Raw genomic sequence first — 11,737 nt, 5'->3', positions numbered from 1 at the left:
GACTTAGTTATTTGAAAATCAAATGCTACATTTATGTAAGTTAGCATGAAATTATAAAATATCTTTCATACTGAAGACCAGTCAAGATGATAAAAACTACTGGGAAGTTCTAAATATGTCACACCAAGTAACCATTAACTATTTGTTAAAAAAAAAAAAAAAAAATGGTCAGTTGAAGTCTTGACTTAGAACATGAAGACTTCAAAAAAATAATTACAAGTAACTTTTTTTTTTTTTTTTGAGATGGAATTTTGCTCTTGTAGCCCCAGCTGGAGTACAATGGTGCGATCTCAGCTCACTGCAATCTCTGCCTCCCAGGTTCAAGTGATTCTCCTGCCTCAGCCTCCTGAGTAGCTGGAACTACAGGCGCTGCCACCACACCCGGCTAATTTTTTGTATTTTTAGCAGAGATGGGGTTTCGCCATGTTGGCCAGGCTGGTCTCATACTGCTGACCTCAGGTGATTCACCCGCCTCAGCCTCTCAAAGTGCTGGGATTATAGACATGAGCCACCGTGCCCAGCCACAAGTAATATTTTTTATTAACTCTGGTGATTAATTGGAATCACTAAACCAGAATCATAGTTTATTTAATCAATGCAGGTTGTTTTCTACATGACTACCTCATCTTTAACTTCTGTATTAATAAAGAATTTGCACTTTCACTATTCTCAGTCATGGTATGACTCAATGTTTTAGAACTGACTTAGTATCCTCCTTGCAAAAAGTAATGCAAGTTGGAACAAAGCCCATAAGGCAACATTTACCACCCGGAACGATCAAAACAAATATTTTAACAGCAATAGGTTTGTGGAGGAGAGAAAGTCCTAGTGGCTAGAACAGTGGTGATTAGAAAAGCAGTGGTTAGAACTTTTTTTTTTTATGAAAAAGATGGGAGGGAAGATGGCCACTAAATTGCATTTGAAACCAACAGAAGTGATCTATCTGCTCTGGGGCCCATGGAGAGGGAAGAGAACGCAGATTATGAACTGGGAAGGCAGAAGACAGAAAGATGATTAGTTAGAAACAAACTGAAGAGTGTATTGGCTAGCAACACATAACGAGAGTAGCGGCAGGCTTCTGACCTTGACGGTGGCAGAGCCTTGTTCTCTTGTGTAATCTGTCAGTTCTCTCTCTCTCTTACGGGAGACCAGCCTGTCTGGGAAAAAGTCACTTCGCTACCAGTGCCTCTGAGCACACGGCCAAATTCCCCCAACCTCCTCTCTGATCAGCTTCTGCTTCTTTTTGTAACACTAAGTGGGTTGGGGAAGCCCCTGGAGGCTGAGGGCTGTCATAGACATCTGTGTGAGGACTCCCAGGGGCCGAGGGAGCTGTGAAGAGGGACACAGAGACTGGGCTGACACCAGGTGCTTACCATTATCATGTAAGTTCTCTAACTGTTTCATGTGGGGTCTTCCCTATCCTTCTACCTACAGTGATGGTAGGTAACTTGAAGAAGTCCGACTTTTTAAAATTGGCACAGAGCAAAGCCCATTCACAAGGGATGTTTAAAAATTTGCTGACTTTTGACAGGGCATGGTGGCTCACACCTGTAATCCCAGAACTTTGGGAGGATGAGGCAGGTGGATCACCTGAGGTCAGGAGTTCAAGACCAGCCTGGCCACCATGGTGAAACCCTATCTCTACTAAAAAAAAAAAAAAATTAGTCAGGCATGGTGGCGCACGCCTGTAGTCCCAGCAACTCGGGAGGCTGAGACAGAACAATCGTTGGAGCTGAGGAGGCAGAGGCTGCAGTGAGATGAGCCCACTGCACTTCAGCCTGGATGACAGAGTAAGACTCTGTCTCAAAAAAAAAAAAAAAAGAAAGAAAGAAAAATTTGCTGACTTTTGGCTGGAGATTTTAAGTACAAATGTGGTAGAGAAGCTAAGATCAATATATAAAATAATCATAATGATGATGCCAATAACTAAACGTTGTGCAGCACTTTTTAGTTTATAAGGAATCGTCCCCACATCACCTCATTTGGTGCTCACAGCTGTGTTGGGAACGCCTCTCACCAGCTCAGTGAGGTCAGATTTCACACACCCAATGCGAGTGAGGGGAAATGCTTGGTTTTTCAATCTTTTTTTTTTTTTTTTTTTTTTTTTTGAGACGGAGTCTTGCTCTGTCGCCCGGTCTGGAGTGCAGTGGCCGGATCTCGGCTCACTGCAAGCTCCGCCTCCCGGGTTTACGCCATTCTCCTGCCTCAGCCTCCCGAGTAGCTGGGACCACAGGCGCCCGCCACCTCGCCCGGCTAGTTTTTCGTATTTTTAGTAGAGACGGGGTTTCACCGTGTTAGCCAGGATGGTCTCGATCTCCTGACCTCGTGATCCGCCCGTCTCGGCCTCCCAAAGTGCTGGGATTACAGGCTTGAGCCACCGCGCCCGGCCGGTTTTTCAATCTTTTAATTCTTTTTCATTATTCCACACATAAAGCAATAAGAAAAATTAAATGCTAAGCCATATGGTATTGATTAGGTAAAACGGTGACTTAAAGGAGACCTCGGTAGTGTCAGAAGAGCGCAAATCCATCCTGGGGATGAGATGCACACTGAGCCTGAAAGAGCAAGGTTTTAAACGGAGGGCCTTCCATCTGTGGAGAGGGCAGGAAGAAAGGCACGAGGATGGGAAGCAGACAGGCTACATGGGAAAGACGAGAACAGATTCCAGGCAGCATGGTGCTAGCCCAAAGCAGCAAACCTGGCATGGACCAAATTCTGGCTCCTTTCCACGAAAGGAAGAAAAACGAACACAGTAATCTATTAATCAATTAGTCTTCTGTTTTCGACTTGAATTCCCAGAGCTAATTAATCACTTCATTAAGTAGGAGATTCTCTCTTGGTTTAGGTCATTAACAAATATTACTAAGTAAAACCTGGTTTATATTTCTAAAACTTTTGCATTTCAAACTCCTGGTAGGGCTTAGGGTGAAGATGTAAAAGAGGCGCCACATGTGGACTGGAGGTTCCATCCCAGCCACCGCTTCCTGCCATCCACCCTGGCTCTTCTCTGGAACAGCCATCTCTGGACCTGTCCTGGAGGTCCACATGCTTCTGCATTTGCCTTTGTCATCGTAAGGCTAATGCTGGGAAACGTGCTCATGTCTTGATTGTATTTATGCTGTGTCTAATTTTAGTTCTGTTGTACCAAAATGACTGACATGGGCTTAATTGCTTGATCTGATACATGTTGGTGCATCAGACCAACAGATGCCTGCTCTTACCGTTATTAACCTGATATATTCTGACTAATTCACAGACTGAGGGAGAGTATGTTTTCTTCTTACAGCATATCCTGCTCAGTGACTGTGTCATCACCAAACATTTAAAAAGGGTCTGTTATGTTAAAAATATTATGCTAACCACCGAGAACACAAAGAGGTGTGGACACAGTCACAGCCCTTCAGGGTACTGAGAGGTTGTGCAACAGGTCACTTTACAAACAAGACCAGAGGACAACATATGAGAAACAGTGAGCAAGGCCACAAGGCACTGGGTGCTTGGAGTCCGGAGGCCCAGACTTGCTTCCACATTTAAATGTCAGCACTCGGCCGGGCGTGGTGGCTCAAGCCTATAATCCCAGCACTTTGGGAGGCCGAGACAGGCGGATCACGAGGTCAGGAGATCGAGACCACCCTGGCTAACACGGTGAAACCCCGTCTCTACTAAAAATACAAAAAACTAGCCGGGCAAAGTGGCGGCGCCTGTAGTCCCAGCTACTCGGGAGGCTGAGGCAGGAGAATGGCGTGAACCCGGGAGGCGGAGCTTGCAGTGAGCTGAGATCCGGCCACTGCACTCCAGCCTGGGTGACAGAGCGAGACTCCGTCTCAAAAAAAAAAAAAAAAAATGTCAGCACTCACTTTGCTGCCAGTGACTCTGGTCTTATTTCTCACGTGCGGACTTGACACAGCATGGAGGCAGGCAGGTGGGGAGGTAGGAGCAAAACGAGAACGCATGGTTCTGACCTCAAGAAGCCTGAGAGTTACTGTGAAGAAAAGAAAAAATAATCTGAAACAGTTACAAAGTTGATGTCAGCAAGAACCAGACACCATGCTGTGAGTTAATGTTTGTGCAAAGATCACCAGAGAGGAAGTTAGCATGTGACCAGTTGGGTGGGGTTGACCTGAGGTTTCTGGAGCTGTGAGGTGGACCCCCAATTTAGTGACATGAACTGGGAGAAGGGCAAGGGTTTCTAGCCTAAGAGATAATACATGCCAACCCAATGCTTAGATAAGACTCAAACTGATGCTCTTTCTTCAATGATGCCTGAACAGATGGCTGTAATATCCTACTAATTGGTTTTCTTATACTTGGTCCCTTTCCCAAAAGCTCCAGTCCACCAAATCACTCACATGTCAACTTTCCTAAACCATACTATCTCCAATCAGGTCAGTCTCCCGATCAAAAGGGAACCAAGTATGCATCGCCACTTTACAATGGGGCCCCCTAAGGTAACTGCACTCATTTTTGTTCTATGCCTCTATGGCAGAGTTCAGCAAACTCTTTCCATAAAGAAACAAACACTAAGTCTTTTTGGCTTACCAGGCTATCTATATACTGCAACTCCTCTCTGCTGCATCTACTCATGTCTGCTGACATGGCACAAGAGTTGCCACAGACCACAGGTACATGAATGGATGGGGCTGGCCCGTGGACCCTAGTTTGCTAACCCTGGCAAGGGAATCCCTGGGCTCACCCATGCTGAACTTCTGGTTGCCCTCCTGCAGGTGTCTGAGCCTACACAATAGTCTCCTTACCAGAAGTATCCTCACACCCATCACTGACAGTCAGAGTCCTACACTTGCCTCTGCCTGCCTCACAGACTTCCATCACATCTTCCTGCTCACCCAGTGTGCTCCATTTAACAGATATTTGTTGGTTACCCACCATGTGCCAAGCACCTCCCAGGTCCTGAGTAAACAAAGTGAATGACAGTCCTTTTTCTGTGAGCACTTAGATCTAGCAGGGAAGAACAGACAGTTAGAAGATCTGTTTATTTGGTTCAACAGACTAAAGCTAGATATGAGTCCCCCTTCTTCCAACATGCCATAGCACTTCTTTTCTGCAATGCAACACTCAGTAGGCATCTCTGGAGAGCAAGTGAAGTGCTCAGAGGGTACCTCACACAGTTCCTTGTACACAGTAGGTACGCGAAAAACATGTACTGAACTGAATTAAATTGAAATTAATAGTGCCATACATCTGACACATGAATACAAATTTTAGAACCATAGTATTTCTTTTCTTCCTTTTTTTGAGATAGTTTCACTCTTGTTGCCCAGGCTGGAGTGCAATGGCGTGATCTTGGCTCACTACCACCTCCACCTCCCAGGTTCAAGTGATTCTACTGCTTCAGCCTCCTGAGTAGCTGAGATTACAGGCATGTGCCACCAAGCCCAGATAATTCTGTATTTTTAGTGGAGATGGGGTATCACCATGTTGGCCAGGCTGGTCTCGAACTCCTGACCTCAGGTGATCCACCCGCCTCAGCCTTCCAAAGTGCTGGGATTACAGGCATGAGCCACTGTGCCCGGCTGTTTTTTATATTTTTTAGTAGAGACGGGGTTTCACCGTGTTAGCCAGGATGGTCTCGATCTCCTGACCTCGTGATCCGCCCGTCTCGGCATCCCAAAGTGCTGGGATTACAGGCTTGAGCCACCGCGCCCAGCCGTAAACTGTAGTATTTCTAATGTGGAATATGTGTGTGTGTGTGTGCGTGTGTGTGTGTGTATGTAGAAAGAGAGAGGGACAATATTATATATATAATATATATAATATATATGGAGACTGACATACACACACACACACACACACACACACATATATATACACACATTTTTTAAACAACAATAACAATAAAACAACGATCCCGTGACCATCCTTCTAACTGGGTAAAGTGACTTCATTTAGTGAGAAAATCTCTTAGTTCATTTGTGCTGCTATAAGAGAACACCTGACATCGGGTAAAACATAAAGTTTATTTCTCACAGTTCTGGAGGCTGGGAAGTTCAAGATCAAGGTGCCGGCATTTGATGTCTGGGGAGGGCCTTCTTGCTGAGCCCTCACACAGTGGAAGGCAGAAGGGCAAGAGAGCAAGCTAAGCTAACGGCTACATGAAGCCACTTTTCTATTATTATTATTTTTTAAAATTATACTTTAAGTTCTGGGATACATGTGCAGAATGTGCAGGTTTGTTACATAGGTATACATGTGCCATGGTGGTTTGTTGCACCCATCGACCACTTATCTACATTAGGTATTTCTCCTAATGCTATCCCTCCCCTAGCCTACTACCCTTGACAGGCCCCGGTGTGTGATGTTCCCCTTCCTGTGTTCAAGTGTTCTCATTGTTCAACTCCTACTTATGAGTGAAAACATGGCAGTGTTTGGTTTTCGGTTCCTGTGTTAGTTTGCTGAGAATGATGGTTTCCAACTTCATCCATGTACCTGCAAAGGACATGAACCCATCCTTTTTTATGGCTGCATAGTATTCCATGGTGTATATGTGCCACATTCTCTTTATCCAGTCTATCATTGATGGGCATTTGGGTTGGTTCCAAGTCTTTGCTATTGTGAACAGTGCTGCAATAAACATACGTATGCATGTGTCTTTAGAGTAAAATGATTTATAATCCTTTGCGTATATATCCAGTAATGGAATTGCTGGGTCAAATGGTATTTCTGGTTCTAGATCCTTGAGGAATCACAATGGAATCCTTGAGGAATCACATTGTCTTCCACAATGGTTGAACTAATGTACACTCCCACCAACAGTATAAAAGCGTTCCTGTTTCTCCACATCCTCTCCAGCATCTGTTGTTTCCTTTTTAATGATCGCCATTCTAACTGGTGCGAGATGGTATCTCATTGTGGTTTTGATTTGCATTTCTCTAATGACCAGTGATGATGAGCTTTTTTTCATATGTTTGTTGGCCGCATAGATGTCTTCTTTTGAGAAGTGTCTGTTCATATCCTTCGGCCACTTTTTGATGGGATTGCTTGTTTCTTGGAAATTTGTTTAAGTTCTTTGTAGATTCTAGATATTAGCTCTTTGTCAGATGTATAGATTGCAAAAATTTTCTCCCATTCTGTAGGTTGCCTGTTCACTCTGATGATAGTGTCTTTTGCTGTGCAGAAGCTCTTCAGTTTAATTAGATTCCATTTGTCGATTTTGGCTTTTGTTGCCATTGCTTTTGGTGTGTTAGTCATGAAGTCTTTGCCATGCCTATGTCCTGAATGGTATTGCCTAGGTTTTCTTCTACGGTTTTTATATTTTTGTATGAAGTATAAGGAAGGGGTCCAGTTTCAGTTTTCTGCATATGGCTAGCCAGTTTTCCCAACACCATTTATTAAATAGGGAATCCTTTCCCCATTGCTTGTTTTTGACAGGTTTGTCAAAGATCAGATGGTTGTAGATGTGTGGCATTATTTCTGAGGCCTCTGTTCCGTTCCATTGATCTATATATCTGTTTTGGTACCAGTACCATGCTGTTTTGGTTACTGTAGCCTTGTAGTATAGTTTGAAGTCAGGTAGCATGATGCCACCATCTTTGTTCTTTTTACTTATGATGTCTTGGCTATACAGGCTCTTTTTTGGTTCCATGTGAAATTTAATTATGTAAAGACAGTCAGTGGTAGCTTGATGGGGATAGCATTGAATCTATAAATTACTTTGGGCAGTATGGCCATTTTTATGATATTTATTCTTCCTATCCATGAGCATGGAACATTATTCCATTTGTTTGTGTCATCTCTTATTTCCTTGAGCAGTGGTTTGTAGTTCTCCTTGAAGAGGTCCTTCACATCCCTTGTAAGTTATATTCCTAGGTCTTTTATTCTCTTTATAGCAATTGTGACTGGGAGTTCACTAATGATTTGGAGCTCTGTTTGTCTCTTATTGGTGTATAGGAATGCTTGTGATTTTTGCACACTGATTTTGTATCCTGAGACTTTGCTGAAGTTGCTTATCAGCTTAAGGAGATTTTGGGCTGAGATGATGGGGTTTTCTAAACATACAATCATGTCATCTGCAAAGACAGACAATTTGGCTTCCTCTCTTCCTATCTGAATACCTTTCATTTCTTTCTCTTGCCTGATTGCCCCGGCCAGAACTTCCAATGCTATGTTGAATTGGAGTGGTGAGAGAGGGCATGCTCGTCTTGTGCCAGTTTTCAAAGGGAATGATGAAGCCTCTTTTCTAAAGGTCCTTAAACCCATTCACTAGGGAGAAACCTTCATGGCCTAATCACTTCTTAAAGGCCCCATCTTTTAATACTCTCACACTGGCAACACCTGAATTTTGAAGGGGACCCATTAAAACCATAGCAACAAACAATTATAAAGATTGTGCTAAGAAGATGTGGGTACTTCGGGTAGACAGAGACATGTAAATGGGGTTAGGAATTGCATTAGGAACACTACATGCTCAGAAGTACCAATCTTTAAATTAAACAACCTATTGAACTGCCTTCACATGGTGCACTGCTGGTTATAAATGTGCAATACCTGATGGGGGGGAAATTCCAGGAGAGCTTATAAAAGCATGCTAGAAGCCTTAAAAATTTCCAGCCATTTCATTATTTGTCATTCAGCAAATGTTAATATTTCTCTTTGTATTCCTACTGAAGCTTGAAATTAACACGGCTTTTTGTTTATTTCTTCATTTCTTCCCCCTTGTCAGCTCATCTCAGGAATGCAGTTGGTTAGCTAGCTGCTGCAGAGCCAAATAAAAAAGCCTAAAGAAACTCAAACACTGACTGGCAAAAGGCTCTGCATGAAAAGGCGTTTGTTTTTTAACCTCTCAGAAGTAGAACATTTAGCTTAAAATAAATATTTAACATCAAGGATGCTTTTATCAAGAATCATTTTGACATGGACATTAGTCTTTATCCCAAAAGCCAGATACCCTGGGGAGCAAAGTTTGCTGCAAATGTATGCAAAGGAATAGCGTGTGCAGGATACAAGGAGGCCGGAAGGCCGGAAAGCAGGGTGAGTACAGGATTTCCTAAGGTAAACTGATCTCTTAAGAATGCCTGTCCCCCTCCCGAAAATGATCATTAAACAGAATTTAGCATAAGTTCAGCATTTTCAAGTCACTCTGGGACACAGGTACCCGGGAATGTTCCCTCTGCCCCTGGACTGTTTGTGTTGGATTCCGGTCTGGCTCCTCCTGTCCCCCGACTGCAGGACTGTTTCCCACATGGAATCACGATTCAGTCACGATTTACACCCTCCCCACAGCGTGGCTGGTGCCCAAGCAGCCCCAGTAGGGCTTGGGCCTTGTGGAGGAGAGCCCTCCCCTGGGTGAACAACCCAGGCAAGCCAAGTCAACTCTGGTTTTGGGATTGAACATTAAAATCATGTCACTGGCTTTAATTCTTTCCTTACCAGGTGCCTTGGGTTTTGAGGGGATGCTGTTTTATGAGGGCTTTGGTGAGGGCCAGAGATGTTTTCAAAACGACAGGGCTTGGCAGACATTGGTACTGAATGTCCCCAGGAACAAAGTAACCAGGGATTGTATCCAAAACTGGCTTGAAGAAATGCCTCAAATGTAGCAAATCATTTTTTAAAATTCATGTTAAGATCAGCCGACAGCCTTCAGAAGACAGAACCTTTTTCACGTCCGTGGCATGTGTGTGTTCACGTGTGCTTCCTGAATTTCCCAACCAGGACATGAAGAGCACAGCCCACTGGGGTTTTTTGTTGGTGGCTTCCCATCTGGGAACAGACTCTGAGAGACGATCTGAGCGTGCTTCCTGCATTGTTTGAGGCCAGCTTCCATAGGGCTGCCATCAGTCAGCCCATTACTCAGCCATGGGCCCAGTGAGGAGGCCACAGGGCCACCGTGCTATAAGCACCCTCCCCATCCCTGGTTTTCATGCCACAGGTTTCCTGTGGAGAACATCGTCACGCTATATTCATCTTTCCTCTTAGCTGGCGCTGAGTCACTCCATGATAAAGCCACTCTTCAAGCTCTATTTTGGGTATACTTTACACTCTGAGGGAGCCGGTAACACATCTCTCCTGATATAAATGTACAGGAGAGCCCGTCAACCACAGCTCTCTGATGGAGCCTACAAGTTGCAATTGGGTCAATGTTTTCACTGCCACAGCACTTAATCACTTGAAAACTTCATCTAAACTTGTGAAGTTTTTCCTGCTTTTAGCTTTTCATTCTTCTCTTTGGCCTGTTTTGATAATGGAAGCATGCTGCCATCCATCCCAGGTCAGAGCTGGTGGCAGGAGAGAGGTGGCTGGGAGAGGAGGGAGGACACAGCCTACTTCTCAGGTCCTTTTGAACAGTCTTTATTAGGTGATTTCAAAATTTTGTGGTGAATTATCAGAACACCTGGCACCTCCACATTTAAATGGAAGCACAAACCCAATTCCAAAGCCAAAGGCTTCTTCCGGATCCCCTGCTGTTTTCTATAATCAGTGCCAGCGCTGCACTCCCCTTGCCTCCCCCGCCTCAGTGGGGTGTCAAGAGGTGACCATGAAAGAGGCACTCCGGTGGCTGCTCAACATCACCTGAGAACAAAGCCTCCTTTCCTGCGATTGCAAATGAAGACTGTTTGCTGTACCAGAAAATTAAGGATGCTGTGGCTACCACCAGAGAGCACATTTAAAGCTCCTCACATGAAAGGCCCTTGCGCTCCTGGGAAAAATATTCTCACTTTAAGGAGAGTAACAGGGTGCAGAGCCTGGACTTTCCATGCACCAAGCCCTGGGTCCACCGTAGCCACCACTGCTCCAGGTAGCGGAAGACCTGACGTTCTCTGAGCTCGAATCTTCCTACATTTCTTTGTCCACTTACTGGGGGCCTTGGTTCTAGGACAGCGTTTCTCCTGGTGCTAGAGTTGCTCACACCATCATGGCATGGCCTGAGCGGGCTCTATCCTTTCCAGGGCAGGCATCACAGTGGAGCCCTCGGGTCTGGTTGACACTCCTGTTACTGGCACACAGTTTATGTCACGCTGGTACAGACACTGGGCCATGTAGAGGACTCATGGTGAGGTGCCAATGTGGCTACTGCCCCAGCTTCTGCCCTCACTTAGCGCAAACTATAGACCATGTTGCTTCCACTCCTTAGAAGGAGTGGAATATTGCCAAGCCATTCAATATTCACGATAGGCAAGGTCCTTATGATTCTGTCCTGTTACCTCTCCAGCCTCATCATCCACCACATTCCCTCACTCACTCACTCATCGAACATCCACTGAGAGACCACAGTGAGTCAAGACCCGGGCTTGGCACCAGGAACACCGGGTAAAACCCATCTCTAGCCTCAGGAAACTCATCCATGAGCAGGGGTAGCCAGACCTGTAACAATACATGTGCAATGAGGGGTTGGAATGAAGGGCTCCGTTGAGGCACCAAGGACAGAGATGTCAGTTCCACCTTCTTCGGGGGCAGCGCGGACACCATCTCTTACAGGAAGCTTTCCCTCATCCTCCAGCTGTGTGCCTGTGCGGTCTTCTGGGTCCCTGTGGTGGGTGGGGCTGTAATGACTGTGCTTGGCTGCTCCTCAAGAGCAGGAACCCTGCTTTACTCATCTCCTCCCCACGGCACCCTGCACCATGTCTTGCCACAGAGTGAGTGCTCCACACATGGTTATTGTTTCAAATGCGCCTAACGGTAAATCTCAGACTCTGAGTCAATGGCAATCTCCCAAAAGCACTGTGTTAAGAACCCGCATTCCCCTTTCTTCCAATGGAGGGGACAGAAGGTGCTGGAAGACTCT

General features: G+C 45.1%; 1 protein-coding gene across 8 annotated transcripts in view; it reads right to left on the bottom strand.

Annotated features, from left to right (window-relative positions):
- The window catches only part of HIPK2 (homeodomain interacting protein kinase 2), a 221,726-nt gene that overhangs the window by 113,518 nt on the left and 96,471 nt on the right, over positions 1 to 11,737 (bottom strand). The gene's annotated exons all lie outside the window — the stretch shown is intronic.

Source organism: Trachypithecus francoisi, unplaced genomic scaffold (genome assembly GCF_009764315.1).
Source record: "Trachypithecus francoisi isolate TF-2019V2 unplaced genomic scaffold, Tfra_2.0 Lachesis_group4, whole genome shotgun sequence".
Lineage (NCBI taxonomy): Eukaryota > Metazoa > Chordata > Mammalia > Primates > Cercopithecidae > Trachypithecus > Trachypithecus francoisi.
This window is presented reverse-complemented; position numbering and strand designations above follow the sequence as displayed.